This window comes from Pezoporus occidentalis, unplaced genomic scaffold, assembly GCF_034315485.1.
Source record: "Pezoporus occidentalis ecotype Australia unplaced genomic scaffold, CSIRO_AGI_Poc_V1 ctg290, whole genome shotgun sequence".
In the NCBI taxonomy this organism is placed as follows: Eukaryota; Metazoa; Chordata; class Aves; order Psittaciformes; family Psittacidae; genus Pezoporus; species Pezoporus occidentalis.
In genome coordinates, this window is record NW_026914830.1 from 216,991 (window position 1) to 232,488 (window position 15,498).

Consider the following 15,498-nt stretch of genomic DNA (forward strand, 5'->3'; position numbering starts at 1 on the left):
CTGAGAGCTCAATTCAAACCACCCAATAAAACTGGCTTGGACGAGAATTTCCTGAATCCCAGATTAAGTGAATAAAGATGTTTCAGGAGTTCAGGGCCGCAGTTGGGTGGTTTGCACACAATTTGCTGTTGGTTTCACCCTTTGTTGCTTAATGAAGAACAGAAGGAGGATCTCCCATCTCATTCAACCAAGGGAAGAAATTATTTCTTCTGCATCTGAATTAATTTCCTGTGGCAGGCACAGCTCTGTTTATCTGACCTACGCTCCATCTTGGATTGCAGCTCCTTCTGCTCTGTGCAAGACACTCTTTTCCCCTTGGGGACTGCAGCTTCTCCAGGCTGATGGCATCAAGCATGGCAGGGTTTCTGCAAACAGAGCTCAGAGGCCAAAAAGCCAATGGTAGGAAGTGCTTTGAAAGCCAGGTCTCAGTTCTGAGTTAAAACCCTGCTGTTTTGGACACTCTGTGTGTCCCTCCAACTCATTCAAGGAACAGGTCTGTCCTCTCCATACCCCTCACTGCCACCAATGTGCTCCTCAGTGATGCCCTTGAAGGAAGCCCCAAGGAGCGGTGGGTGCTCAGCTTGGCCGTAAGTTCAGCATGGAGCACATTATGCATCCCACAACCAAGGTGATTCCCCACCCTTGCAGCACGTGATGTTGGAGAACTGCTTGACAGGGGCTTGCACAACCCTGAAAATCACTTACTTTAATAAGCCTTTTATTAAAGAAGGGAAGGGGAACCAGCCTGTATCTGCTTCAAGTCTAGAAAGTTTCCAGGTCATGGCTACATCTCTTGCTCCTAAAGGCCTCAATCTATACATCACCTATTCTATCTCCTTTCCTCTCCATCATTCACCTTGCTAGTAAACACTGAAGCCTCTACTAGCTGCAAACCCTTCAGTCACCTGGTGCCTGATTCATTCCTCTAAGTGGCATCATGTGTCCTGCTGGGACTTCAAGCTCTAAATAAGTGTGGCAGTTTTGCAGCCTTGGGTCCAGAGCCACTACCACCATACTGTAAAATGTAGCTTGTCTAGATGGCAACCCAGGGAAAATATGACAGTAACTGCCAGCAGGGATGTGATGGGTATGAACACCAAGGAGACATGCTTTCAGAGTGCCCCATGGGAGGATCAGCAGGAGTAACGGGATGTATGTGAGCAACAGCATATTTAGGCAGAATATCAGGAAACATTTCCATGTCAGCTATTAGTTTTATTAGGAAAAGTCTCCCGTGGGAAACTGGAAGCTGCATCACTTGACTCAGTCCAAGCTAAGCACTAGATAACATGAACCAGAGAACAGGCGTGTGTTGGCGGGGGCAGATGGCCCAGATGACCTAATGGTCTTTTCCATCACTCCGATTACAATCTACCCTGGGTAGAAGCTCTTTGCTCGTCTCTGTCTGAGTCAGGGTAACGACAGGCTTGAGAATAACATGTGAGTTTGTTCCAGTGTTACTCTCCAGTTTCTTCATTTGAGGTCTCTGGGTAAAAGATGGGCTGTGCAGTGACCTCAGCTGGTGACAATATTTCCCAGTCCCCCTGCCAGGTCCTCCTTCTCGCAGGGTTTGTGAGTGTTGGTGTGGGGGCTGCAGGATGCCATGGGCCCTGAAGGTCCTGATTCAGAAACTGGTGCTTAGCAAATGAATGGAGGAAATACAAATACAAAGGCAGCCAGAAAAGCTCAAGAAGCCTCTCACCTGCCTTTGCCACCCGAGTCATGGCTGTTCCACAGTTGGTTATTGCCTTTTCTTGGTGGTTGCTGGTTTCCCATGGAGGAAGGGTGGGAGCAGTGGGAGATGCAGGGTGTTTCGGTGCAGGCAAATAAACACAAAGGGCTCAGTGCATTTTCCTGGTGCTGAAGTTAAGTAGCATTGAAGATATTTCTAAGTGCTTTATTACAGGGCACCATAACCTCTTAAATACTTTACTCACTAAGAGCCTTCACAGCTAGATGGGAAGTATCCCCTTGAGACGGGCAGCGAGTGCATTCAGATGAGTGTGTGAACCCAACATCTGCTGTGAGGAAAGAAGGGCAGTGCTCACCATGCAGTTGGGATGCAGGAGGACACTGCTGCCCTGCCTCCCATCCTTCCTGGGGCTAGGTGAGGATGCTGAGCTCTGCTAAGAAGCACATACATGAATACTGGAGCAAGAATCTGAGGGAACTGAATGCGTCATTTCATGCTATAGAAAACAACTGGAATGGTCTGTGCAAAGAGATGGCAAAGATTTTCTTTCCCTGTTGGAAGCAACTGGTATGCCCACAAGAACTTCATGGGAAAAGCTTGTTTATGGGATTAATGACAGCACAGAGTGGTTGTCTGGGATGGGATAAAATCTTATCTAAAGAAAAACACAGACAAATACTTGGTGGCACAGGAAGAAATCAAGCTGGAGGGATGAGCAGTTCATAGGCACCGTAATATAGAAAACCAGGGACATGTCAGTCAACATTTAATGACTGCTTGGTGTCAGATGTGCAACTGCCTTGATGGACCAGGGGAAGCAGGGACTCTGGAGAGAGTCTGAAACCCAGAGAACAGAAACTCCCACTGCTGCTGCAAGGCTGAATATGATCTTGATATGCACGAGCAGGGAATATCACAGAGGTGGCGTTACACCTGCCTGTGATTTTAGTGACATCACCACCAAAATGGCACATTCAGGCCTAGGACTTATGCTTGGGAGTGCTACTGAAAACTTGGACAGGACTCAGGAAAGAACTAGAAAATTATCCCAGGGCTAGAAATCATTCTCAGTGAGAGACGAATGGAACATGATCTGTTTAGTTTATCTAGTTTTTAAGAGGTGATTTAATCATAGTCTGTGAGAACTGATGTGGGGGAATAGTTTGAGTGCAAAGGGCTCTTTAAGAGGGCAGACAAAGACAGAAAAAGAAAGAGGGACTGGAGAGCAAAGCTGGTTGTTGGGATTGAGATAAAGTCACTATTTTTAACAGTGGGAATAACTGATCATTGCAACAAAGAACCCAGAGATGTGGTGAATTACCCATCCCATAAAGACTTGAAATGCAGGCTGGCCACTCTCCTGTGAATATGTGAACTGAAACTCCAGCTGTTGGTCTTGGTGAAGTTAGAAATATGAATTTTCAGCTAAGAAAACTTCAAATGACCCATGTTGACAAGAGACAGATATTCCAGCTTCATCACATGCTGACATGGTTGGACACGGCTTGGAGCAGACAAGGTTTATCCAAGCATGTTACCAAGGCTGTGAGAAGTCCTGGATGCTGATACAGATACGAAGAAACAGCTGTACCCTTATGCACTAGTTTCTAGATCTTCTAAATGATTTATTTGTGGAACTGGGGATATGCTTGGAGCTGAGAAATGGAGATGGAGCCTTCTTCCTAACCCAGCCCAACCCGTTTTACCCATCCCTAGTTGCTTCCTGTGTATCTTTAATTAGCACTTTCTTGTAATGGGGCACTTGAGCTAGGATCCGTATTACCTGGCTGGGAAGATGGTTCATTATTATGATGATCCAGCTCTGCCTGAACCTCATACCATGCCTCCTGTCCAGGTGGGATTCATTTCTAAAGCAGCCTCAATAATTTAGGGGAAATAGGTTGGAAAAGGAAGATGGGTTATCTGCAAAGAGAGGAGAAAGAACTAAACCTGAATGGCCTGCATGGGTCTCTGTGTGATACACAACCTCTGTTGATGGGTGTAAAGGATTTGTGTGGCACCAGCAAGTCCCCATTGGACCCATGCAGCCAAAAGTGTTTGTAGCTGCATGTGGATGGTCTCAATGACTGCACACGGACACAGCATGCACTGTGCTTCCTATCAGTAAGAGCTTGCTCTCCCCATGGTGAGACTGGAGGTGAACTTTGTGGGTACATCCCTCAGTCCCATTGCTGAGACACTCCAGTAGCTGAGTGCTACTTGATGGGAAAATCCTGTAGGAGAAAACTGGAACAGGAGAGGGAGTAGGAATATAAGAGATGCCTTGCTGGGTCAGAGCTACAGCCTGTCTAGCCTGCATCTAGGAGATGCTGTTTTGGGTAAGCATTCTGCAACCTAAGCACCTCATTCTTTAGCATCCATAGTCTCTGGGCTTGGAACAGTAGAAGGCACATTCCTGCTTGTTCCCTCTGATATTCCCTTATGGACCTGCTGTCCACTAGCTGGTCTAATCCCTTTCTGACCATGCTGACAGCATCTCTCTCCACAGCCTCTTGTGGCAGTAAGCTCCTGAGTAAATTCCTCAATGCATGAAGAAATCTTTCCCTTTCTCTGCTGTAGAGTGATACCCTACCAGTCCCACTGACTGCCCCTAGTTATTGTCATTGGGATTTGATTTCATCTTCATCTAATTCACCACCTTGGGGATTCTGTAAACTTTGTCACATCCCTCAGTTTTCTCCTTTCCCAAATGATGACTCCCAACCTTTACTGTGCCGCTTCACAAGACAACACTCCAGCCCCTTGCTCATTTGAATTTTTAATGGAATTGTCCTTCCTATATGGAAGTTAAAGCCTCCAGGTTTGTTTCTATCATCCGTTTAGCTCTGAAGAAGATCTGGAGGATCTTCTCTAGGGGCTGTAATTGTGGTGAGAGAACATTCAGCTGCTTGGAAATACATCCTAAAAATATTGGATTGCTTGTTTGCGGTGTTGGCTATAGTCCTTCTGGATTTACAGGGCCTTGCTCTTGCTCCAGCAACCAGTACTGGTAGTTGAAGACATAAGTGCCCTACTGCTAAAGCGAATCTCAGGAACTCTTTCAGCTCTGAAGAAACAAAAGGCTGTTGTGGCTTAACCTCAGGCTGGGGAACAGCAAAACTGTGAAGACAACCTCAGATTGAGGTCAAAAGTCTCCCAGGCTGATGTCCCTGGTGGCTTACCATGAACGTTCATTTAGTTAACACTGGGCTGCATGTGGTCATGGAGCATTTGCAAGGGAATGGTTGGTAGGTCTCACCCTTCTTCCAGAGCTGTCTGGAGATCTCAACTCTTTGCTTTGCAGAAGCATAGCTGTGCTTAAGTCTCTTATCAAGGCTCACTGCAAAGGTTAAGCTGCATCAAAGGAAGCTGGTTTTCCAGAGTCAGAGTTGAAGGACAGAGCTCTGGTCTACCAGCATGCAGTTTGTGGTTGCGATATTCCATCAGGCCATCAGAAGAGATTTGGGACAGAGAAGGAAGACATTAATTTGTAAATATTCTGGTCTCCCAAAATGCTCACTGATGAGTGAGTGAATAAAACCCAACTTTCTGCTGTGTCATAGAATCCCAGACTGGTTTGGATGGAAGGGACCTTAAAGCTCCTCCAGCTCCAACCCCTGCCACAGGCAGGGACCCCTTCCACTGGAGCAGCTTGCTCCAAGCCCCTGAGTCCAACCTGGCCTTGAACACTGCCAGGGATGGGGCAGCCACAGCTTCTCTGGGCACCCTGTGCCAGCGCCTCAGCACCCTCCCAGGGAAGAGCTTCTGCCTAAGAGCTCATCTCAGTCTCCCCTCGGGCAGGTTAAAGCCATTCCCCTTGGCCTGTCCCTACAGGCCCTTGTCCAAAGCCCCTCTCCAGCTTTCCTGCAGCCCCTTTAGGCACTGGAGCCGCTCTAAGGTCCCCCCTTAAGGAGCCTTCTCTTCTCCAGGCTGACCCAGCCCAGCTCTCTCAGCCTGGCTCCAGAGCAGAGCTGCTCCAGCCCTCGCAGCATCTCCATGGCCTCCTCTGGACTCACTCCAACAGTTCCACATCCCTCTTGTGCTGGAGTAGATGAAGACCTGCCCTCGGCTATCCCCATGCAGATCCTGCACAGCATGAGCAGGACTACGACCTCTTCCTGCCCAAGGCTGGACACTGTGGTCTGTGCTTTGGGACACACTGACTCACAGGTCTGACTCACTCTAAGGCTGAATTTCCAGTGTCCCAAGTTACTCCATCCTGGCGATGCAGGGGAATCCTCTCCTTATGGCAGGGATGCTCTCAGTCCTGCTGGGAGAGCAGCTCTCTATTGAGAGACAGCAAAATAATCCTGCACATACACAAGCAGTGTTCCAGCCCACCAGAACATGAGCCATTCTTCATCCTTTTACCTGGAATAAAAGACCTCCCAGGGCTGATTCACAGGCTCCATCAGAAACACTCTCTTAGCCACATAACCCACCAACAAACTTTATGGAGCTTTGCAAGAACCTTTGCCACCCTGTTTCTGAGTCTCTCCTCCATTCTCCAGGTGGTGCAGATAGCTAACAGGCACAGAGGAGATGCTGGTGGTGATTTTCTCAGTGGGTGACTGTTGCTGGGTACCCTGCATTATAACAGAAGACACCATACAGCCAGTGCAGTGTCACTGCTGCCCTCAGCCAGCACTGGAGGGGTTGGTGGCCATGCACAACCTGTCCCCGGTGTGTGGGAGAGGGCTAACAGAGTCAGAGGGCTACAACACTTCCCTTGCAAACACCTCTGTGACAGACCTTTCCCAGGTCTGCCCTGCCTAGAGAGACCTGAAAATAAACACAGCAGAGCCCCAGGGGAGGAAGCAGCAGGAGCAGGGAGAAGGACAGCCTGGCACACAGGGCAGCCACACACATCCATGCTATTGACAGAGCCAAGAGTAACTCCAGCATCTCCATTTGCTGCTGTTTAGAAAAAACCTCCCTCTCCAAAGGGTGAACTTCCCCAAAGACAGGATCAATACTTATAAATGCCGTGACTTCCATGCCCTAGTGATCCATATGGGACTCAGGGTGGGCAGGGCTGCTGCATTAACAGTGTCAGTCACCTCTGTGTTCCCCAGGGCAGGAATATGGGCTGGGACTGGGAGAAGGAGATCTGGGCTGTACAGGGAGGCTGCTGGGCAGGGGCAGCTCACACAGAGAATGACTTTTCCTCCCATGTGAAAACATAATGAATCCTTGAGGATATTCAGTGCCAGTGCTGACCCAGTTGGGTTGGAGTTGCCAAGTAGCACTGGCCAGTGGTAACCTGCCTTCCCATGTCAGAAAGGGCTGGGGGCTGCTCTGTCACAGCAAAGGGAGTGTTGGGGCACCCCCATGACACAGAAGACTGTCTCCATCCTCCCCTGTTCAGGGTCCAGATCAGCCTTCCTCTTCTCAGGAGCCTGTCCTGCCCACATGAAGCAGAGTCTGAAGTCAGTGCCTCAGCTTTCACGGAGCCAATAAGGAATGCTGCAATGAAATAACTATTTTAGGACAATATGAACTGGGCATTGAGTTTTCTGGATTGCAATTTTCCAGGCCACAATCAGGCAGCAAACACAGTCCTTACACAGCTCTGGTCCTCTCCTACCAGCCCCCTCTCACCACAACTGCAGTAACACAGCATGTTTTCATGGGTGACAAAGATGACTTTAATAATGCCTCTCCTTTCTCTCATGCCTTGCCATTCCCTCCACTGTTCCTATCCAGCTGACTGTGGGCTGCTGTAGAAAGCAGATGGGGGTTATATTTAACCCCCAAGTCATCCCCACAGCTTGATCTTTAGCACAAACAAATGTGTCAGCAGATGGCAGGGACAACAAGCTGTGGCATGAGGATGGAGAGACGATTACCAGCAACTCCATAAACTGATTTTCCCTGACAAAAAAAGCCTCCTTTGTGACAGCACTTCCCAAAATGTCCTGCCTGGTATTTGGACTGGGGTATCTGTGAGATGGCATACGGGCTGCAGGTTGCTCTGCCTGCATCAGCTAGAGATAGATTCCACCTCGATGGATGCCAGCTATCAGGGCCTCTTCTACTCAGCCTTCAGTGACGCCACCACACAGGACAGGTCCCAGTCCATGAGAAAAGACCCTTCTGAAGTGCTTGGAGCACTACTCCTCTGTGACGGAGGCCTGAAAGCAGGATGCTTCCCAGGCAGGAACATGGGGCACAGATCTACCTGTTTGGCTGAGTGATGGAGAACATCAAGCCCTTCTCTGCCCTGCTGCTTGAAGAGGAGCTCGTGATCCAAACCATAGCACTACCTTGGCACCGCCTGGGGTCTGCAGGAGCCTCCATCCCTTGCTCCTCCAGCAGTGGTGGGAAAGCAAAGCGTGCTTTCTGCTCCCGAGAGCCAAAAAGGGGACTCGATGGAGTCTCTGCCCCAGCAGGAACATGGTCCATGCAGCAACTGGGATGGGACGTGCTGAGGGACATGTACCCCAGGGGCAGCGTGGAGGGAGAGCAGCTAAATCTGCCGGCAAGCCATGGCTGGAGCCCTGCCAGCACCTGCCCCCTCTGGAAATAGCTCTTACAGAGAATGGGCTGCAGGCACGGAGTCCTCTTCCCCTGTGTTGTTACGCAGCACATGATACATGAAGCGAGTTGGCAGCGGTCAGTCTGGGGAGAGTTGCAGCAAGGGAGGGAGTGAGATTAATAGGAAAACAAATCAGCACCTAGAAACGGAGCAAACGGACAACATGGAGGGACTCAGACCACCGGGGATGCTGGAGCGCAGACAAACCCATGCACATGCACGGAAGGAAAAACAGGCTCTGAGCAGAGCTGGCTTCCAGAAGAGAGGAAAATTAAAGGAAAACCCTTTACTATCTAAGTGGGGATATGATTTCTGGAAGAACAAACCCTTCAGCGCAGGAATGGTGTTTGAAGCACTCCAACAGCTGAGAGAGGTGTTGATGGGTGCTGTCACCAGAAAAAATGAGAGCACAGAGATACTGTTTTTTACCTAAAGCCAAGACACGGGAGAAGAAATAGATACTTGATTCTGGAGTAGGGAACTCTGCATCAGCACGGGCCTGCAGAGGTGGCACAGCAGAACCTGTAAGGGAGATGCTGACAGAAGCAGATCTAATAAAGAAGAAATGTCACAAGACTAACAGTTATGAGTTATGAGATTATTAATGAGAGGTAGCTGCCAGTGTTTGGGACATGCCGGCTCAGAGTGATGTACAATGGACACAAGGGAATAGTGTGGCCAGAAATAACGTGTGGCACTGGGCAGCAGTGGAGGAACTGCTCTGTGCTCAGTGCCCAGTGCAGTTTGCAGCTTCCAGATCTAGGAGCAGGGATCCTGCCAAGGCAGAAGCTTGCTGCTTTGTGAACAGAGCATCTATGGACAGGAAGGCGGTTGCACTCAGACAGAAAACAAGTTGCTGACTGCATCCTCTGCAAGGGGATGAACCCTCCAGCTCTGCAGCGCACACACTGAGTGATGCCCAGTCACCACAAAGAAGCACCTACTGAGCAGCTTTGGAGATCAGCTCTGAGAAAAAAAGAGTTCAAGTAAGTTGAGCTGGGCTTACCTTGCACTCCACACATGCAGGCGGATCTGCAGTCTTTTAGCTTACCACAGCACTGGCACATTTGGAAGGAGAAGCTTAAGGGAAGTTACAAAGATCCCAACAGAAGCAGGTATTGAGACAGGACAATAACTTGTACAGCAAGGTTGGTGAGATCTCAGAAAATCAGTGTGACAGACACCAGCAGTTCCTACCAGCAGGTGAGGGGTGAGCTCTGGACCACATTTAGGGTGGGATTTTGCTTAAAAGGGGCCAGGCACTAAGACCAGGGGACTGAAGAACTGACATCATGAACAGATGCCTAGGCATGCTGAGTCGAGGATGAAGGCATGCCTGGAGTGGTGCCAGGGCTGGATATTGATGCTCAGCTGAAGACAAGCCCTGTGCCCCATCCTGAAAGGAATCTCAGCAGCCTCCTGAAACTCCAAACCATATGTGAAAAGACAGGAAGAAACCTGATCACATTTAGTAATGGGTCACAGATACGCAATCGCTGCAATAGCAGCCACAGAGCCCAGGAACTGGAGTCTCTACAGGACACTAAAGTCAGAATCTGATGGAGACGATGCACTGAAGATACATCCAGAAAGCCTGATGTTCTCAACGTGTTCTGCTCAGACACTGGGACACAACACTCAGCAACACAGTGGACCCAGACTGCATCCTGTGGGAACCTGGACACAAGAGATCTTTCCCCACATACCCCACAGAAGGGAGAAGGAATGGCAAATGCCAAGGAGAGGGTCCTTGGAGAGGGGGACCCTGGGAATCACTGCAATGGAAAGCAGTGAAGTCAAGAGGCAAGGAAGCTCGTGAACCAAAAACGACAAGAGGGCATAAGGAAGTCAGTCATCTCCTAAGTGAAAATTCAGTTTGGCTGGAGAAACACAGCAGTGACATACTCCAAACCCATTTCCAATCCCTGCTTCTTAATGCAAATGTCCCCTTCCCAAAAAGACCTCATCAGAATCAGTTTTGAGGGCATTTTAGCTGGAATAACAAGGCAATTTACAGTGTCTGAATACAACCTCAGACTGTGCTGGCAAAGGCAAGAGGATGGGGCAAAAGGAGGGACAGAGACTCCTCTGCCATGGAATAGCTGCTCCCTTGGGAGAAGAAGTGAGAGGAAATCTGGAGTTTGGTACACGGAGAGTGCACTTTGCTTGGTAACTCCCAGTGTCTCCTCTGGGACAGCTTGGAGGGGCTGGGCATGGTGTTCCGCTCCATTAGTAATTACTTTATGCCAGCACATGTAAATACTTATTCTGGCACAGCCTCCCAGCCCAGTGCTGTGTGCAGTCCTCCTAAGCCCTTGTAGCATTGACCCCGCAGCACAGCCTGCTCTGCCAGCTCCCTTGGAGGCCGACACTAGGAGCAATGAGATCTGTGTTTGCACATGGACAGGCTGCAAGTCCCTTGCATCAACAGCACTTTGGAAACATAGAGAGTATCTGTGCAGGTGAAGCGTATTTCCATGTGAATCAACTCACTGCTTCCTCTCAAGAACTGACTGTGCAGCCCACCCTCTTCCCGGAAATCAGACCCCCAAGAGAGAAGCTTTGGGGTTTAAAAGATGGAAAGGGAAAATGCTTACAGTAAAGGGAAGATAAGTCTCCATCACTTACTTTCTGTGAAAGCTTTTGCCTGAGATGGGGTTCATTCCAAAGCTACAAACCCATGTGAACAGCAAAGCTTCCAGTGGAAACCAGAGTCCTTGCAAACCGATGTGCCTCTGAACGGTACAAGAACCCAAATCTGCCTCTTTCTGAACTCCAACAGTGCCCTCAAGTGCTCAAAGGAGAAGCCGCAGGGCAGGGATGGAGCTTGTCACCACCCAGGCTGCAGTGCAAAATAGATTATGAACTAGGAGAGGAAAGATGTGGCTGTATGGCCTAGAGCATGGCTCACCGAGCCTGTGCTCAGATGAAATGGCTGCATCCCCCTGACTTATTTTTCCCTTCGTGGGCAGATCTGCACCATGTGACAGCCCTGCTGTCACCAAGAGATGCTCCAAGAGCATTCAATGCAGATCTGTGCTCTGTGTTCCTGGAAAAGATGAGCATTTCAAAAGCTTGTGAAAACAGCATGGTTTGGACTTGACCACTGGAGTGATCCATCCAGCCAGACCTGGACATGTCCCTTTAGAAGATGGGCCCTCCTCTGGAAAGGAAAGACTGAGTTTTAGTGTCCCAGCTCGGACAGGAGGTTGTGTTTCACCCCATTTGACTCCCTGCCGTGAGCTTTCCAAGCTGTGTGGATAATGTTGGCACAACAAGGCAGAGCAGTCCTCGCTCCTTCAGCAAGCTCTGTCTCAGGAAGAGGGGCTCTTTCAGGGAACAAGAGATAAGGCCTGTTTGGAATCCAATGTGGGAGCTCTGCCTGCTCTCAGTGAGACACCAGGAGCAGGAGACACTGGACATGTTTCTCTGGGCTCTTCTGTGACACAAGTGACCCCTCGCAGGATGCTGAGCTCATAACCAGCTCACCTTGGTCTCATCTTCCCCTGTGGGTTCCCTGGAGAGTCACTTGGTGGAGCTTTATCCTACAATCCTACACTCAGGGAAGAAAACACTTGGTACACTTCCCTCACCAGTACTTGCGATATGAAAATTAAGATGCTTCTAAGCGACAACAGGGTCTTACTATGGGAATTGACAGTGGTGTGTTGGGAAACTGGTTTTGTCCTGTTTCCTCATCCTCATTTGGGGAAGTTGCTCTTAGCCTGGATCATGACATTGATTTACATGGTGCGGTCCCTGGAGAGCTGGCAACCTGCTCTAGTGGAAGGTGTCCCTGCCTGTGGCAGGGGCTGGAACTGGATGAGCTTTAAGGTCACTTCCAACCCAAACCATTCTGTGACTGTGTCATTCTCTCACCCTAGACTTGGTAGGAAAGGTTTTGCTGCTCCAGAGAAGGCACCTACTGTAACACACAGCTCCTGCCTCAGACAGCATCACACAACCCTGCCAGCAAAAGCAGATCCAGCAGTGATGGGGATTGTCTTTCTAGTGCAGCAGACAGCACTCGCTGCCCTTTCTCTCAATGATGTTTTGGCCAGTGCCAGCCCCTCCCTGCAGCAAATGGGGAGCACGGTTTTCATCTGGTGCAGCCTGGTTGTCACCTTCAGGTCAGGAGCTATCAGCAGCCACACAGTAAGAATCACTAGTCACTTCTCAGGGCTCCAGCATCAACTTGCTTTGATCGTTACCAGTCTGGGGATAAAAATAACCAAATCTGGATCCCACACTTTTTCATGGGGGTCTCTTCGGCACATAAATAGGAGCACTTAGGAGAAAACTGGTGGAGTGGGAACTGGCATCTCAAACGGAGACAACTAGCTGCTGGAGACCAGCAAAGGACCATGGTGTGAGCAGGTCCCCAGGAGCCTCTCTCCAAACCTCCAAAAGAAAATCTCCTGTCCTGCTTTCTTCCATTCACCAAAAGTGACCTTGAAACCTGCTGCTGCAATGGCATTCCTACTCTAATGGCCAGAATTGTGGCCAAGGATCCCAGCCAAAAGGCATTTCCCTGGCAGAGCACCGTGGCCCCAGGGCAGAGCAGGTCTCATCATGACACTGTGGGTTTCTGATTAATACCCATTTGTTTGCATGCTGATCTACCCGACCACATGCCAGCCTCAGGATTTCATCTCCATCCCTGTGGGAAGGGCCTGACCATCACCAGGACCCACTGCCTCGACCCTGCCACTCTCTGCCAGGTCACACAGAGCCTGGTTTCAAAGCTATAGTCGAGGGTATCGCTCTTCCCACCACCATGTACTTATCCCGAAATTAGCACTTGTTTATGTAAATGAGCTGGCTCATTAGGTCTCTCCCTCAATCCATCAAGAGATGGCAGCAGATTGTCCCCTTCCAGGTCTGGGAATACAAATGGCAATGCCCGAGCCTGCTGCTCAATGCACATTCTAGCAATTTATTTTATTCTTTCTTTTTTCTTTCATGCAAAATACAGCCAAGTTCTTTCCGTGACAGTGTAGAGGGCAGAAGACATGGCTCAAGTTAACACACAGAAGAGGGACCACATCTTTGCTGTGGGGGCACAATTCCTACCCTACAGAGGTTTGGCAAGGCCGGGAGGGACACTTGGCACCTTGCTGTTCCCTGCACACTGATGGCTGGGGGCAGCTCCATGCTGGGGCCATCTGGAAGCTCTCAAAGTTGCTGAGGTGAAATACACCCAGAGTCCCCCTCTGAGCTGGGGCTGGGCCAGGTTACTGGCAGAGACAGAAGAGAAATACACCGAGGTCTTGGGAAGAAACATGGAGCACTCCAGCTATGCCAGAATGGACCAGGTTGGAAAAGACCTTTACAGTCAAGTCCAACCATTCCCAGCACTGCCAAGGCCACCACTGTGGCCTCGTCTCCACGATGTGTGAACACTTGCAGGGATGGTGACTACAGCCCGGCCCTGGGCAGCCTGTTCCAATGCCTGAGCACCCTCTGGGGAAGGAATTGTTCCTCAGCTCCATCTAAACCTGCCCTGGTGCAGCTTGAGGCCGGTTCCTCTTGTCCCATCCCTTGTTCCTTGGGAGCAGAGCCCAGCCCCTCCTGGCTCCATCCTCCTCTCAGGCAGTTGTAGGGAGCCATCAGGTCCCCCCTGAGCCTTCTCTTCTCCATCTGAACCCCCCAGGTCCCTCAGCCCTTCCCCATCACACTTGTGCTCCAGGCCCTGCACCAGCTCCACTGCCCTTCTCTGGCCCCGCTCCAGCACCTCAATGTCTCTCTTGTAGTGAGGGGCGCAGAGCTGAACACAGGATTCGAGGTGCAGCCTCACCAGTGCCCAGTGCAGGGGCACAATCCCTGCCACTGGTGCTGATCCAGGCCAGGATGCTGGTGGCTTCTTGGCTGCCCAAGCACAAGCTGCTCACGTTCAGCATGACCCACATGGAAGCCTCACCACCTCTGCCCATTCCACCCCACGTCCTCCCACACGCCCACACGCACACACGCCCTTGGAAACCACCGTGGGGGCTTTTCAGCACCTGAGGGCTCCTTTGCGCTTCCTGGTCCCAGCCATTCACCGGGGGTCCCCGCTGGGGTTGCCAGTGATCCCCGAGTCACCTTCTCGGCCTGCAGGGCCCATGAGGCGAAGGCTGGCTGAGGGAGGGAGGGCAGGGTACACCGATAGGAGGTGTGGGGGTCACTGCAATGAACGCTGAACTGCCCGAGGCGGCTCCGAGGGCTCCTGAGACAGCGGAACACGACGAAGGGCGGCCACGACCGGCGGCCATGACAGCCCGCTTCCTCACGACTCGGCGGGAAAGCAAAGAGAGAGCCCTGCGCATGCGCCACACATAACACCCGCCCCACCGGGTCACGTGGCCCGCTGCCGCTTCAAGATGGCGGCGGGCGCAGGGGAGGGGCGGTTGTTGTTGTTGAAGCTTTATTGTTCCCGCGGCTCCGGCCTGTGCGCTCCGTGTCCGCCGCGCCGCCACCAATAAAGGTAACCATGGCGACGCCGCCCGGGCCTGGGCCTGCGCTGCGGGGAGAGCCGGGCCTGTCCGCCTCCTCCTCCTCCTGTCGCCGCGGGCTCCCCTTCCGTCCCCGCTTCCGACCTCCGGCCGCTTCCTCATCAAACCCGCGCTGGGGGCCGGGTTCTGCGGCGCCGCGGATGGGGAGGTTTTGCCGCGTCCCAGCGCAGCGGCACGGGAGGGTCTGGCTTCGCCCTTATGGAAGGAGTGACTCCTGCGGAGCCTTTGCAGGAGGGCCCGGGCCTGGGTCCCTGTGGTAGAGGCTTGTTAAATAGAGGTGTGCTTGGTGGGTGCTCCACGGGTGGCCAGGGAACTGAAGGGCCGCCGTCCTGCTCGTTCGAGCAATGGACGTGTCCCTTCTGCCGGAGGGAGCTGGTTGGTTGTATTATTGCTGTGGAAAATACGGCAGTATTCCTTCTGTAAACTGCACTGAAAGATGCTTCCACCAGAACCCTGGCTCTGAGCTTGTAGCTGGATTCCCCTGTCCCCGAAGGTGTTTCTCGTTAGACGCACTTCAGGGCGTCTTTCACAGAATCTCTGTCTCTCTGAGCTCCATCCCCTGCCTGGTCAGAAGCTGTCAACTGCTCCAGAAAGTTCTCTGAAATGTAGGTGTGGAACTTTTCATTTCCCAAGCTATTATATTTCTATTCAGAGAGCTCACCTAAGCGTTGTGTGCTGTTCTGCTGCCTTTAGAGACTGCAGTGTGATGAACTTGAGTCAAAACGTTGCTTGTTTTTCTCTGTTACCAGTCTGCACTGATGCTCTGAACTGAA

At 51.1% G+C, this 15,498-nt stretch overlaps 1 protein-coding gene across 4 annotated transcripts in view; it reads left to right on the plus strand.

Moving 5' to 3' along the window:
- The first annotated feature begins 14,574 nt into the window (after window positions 1-14,574).
- The window catches only part of ZBTB40 (zinc finger and BTB domain containing 40), a 33,195-nt gene continuing 32,271 nt past the window's right edge, over window positions 14,575-15,498 (plus strand). For 3 of the 4 annotated variants that reach the window (XR_009966224.1, XM_062626330.1, XM_062626332.1), the window contains exon 1: window positions 14,581-14,697. The gene's annotated coding sequence lies outside the window, so the exon portion shown is untranslated. Of the gene's footprint in view, window positions 14,698-15,498 lie in introns of all 4 variants that reach the window. The other variant, XM_062626331.1, reaches the window with a different exon arrangement.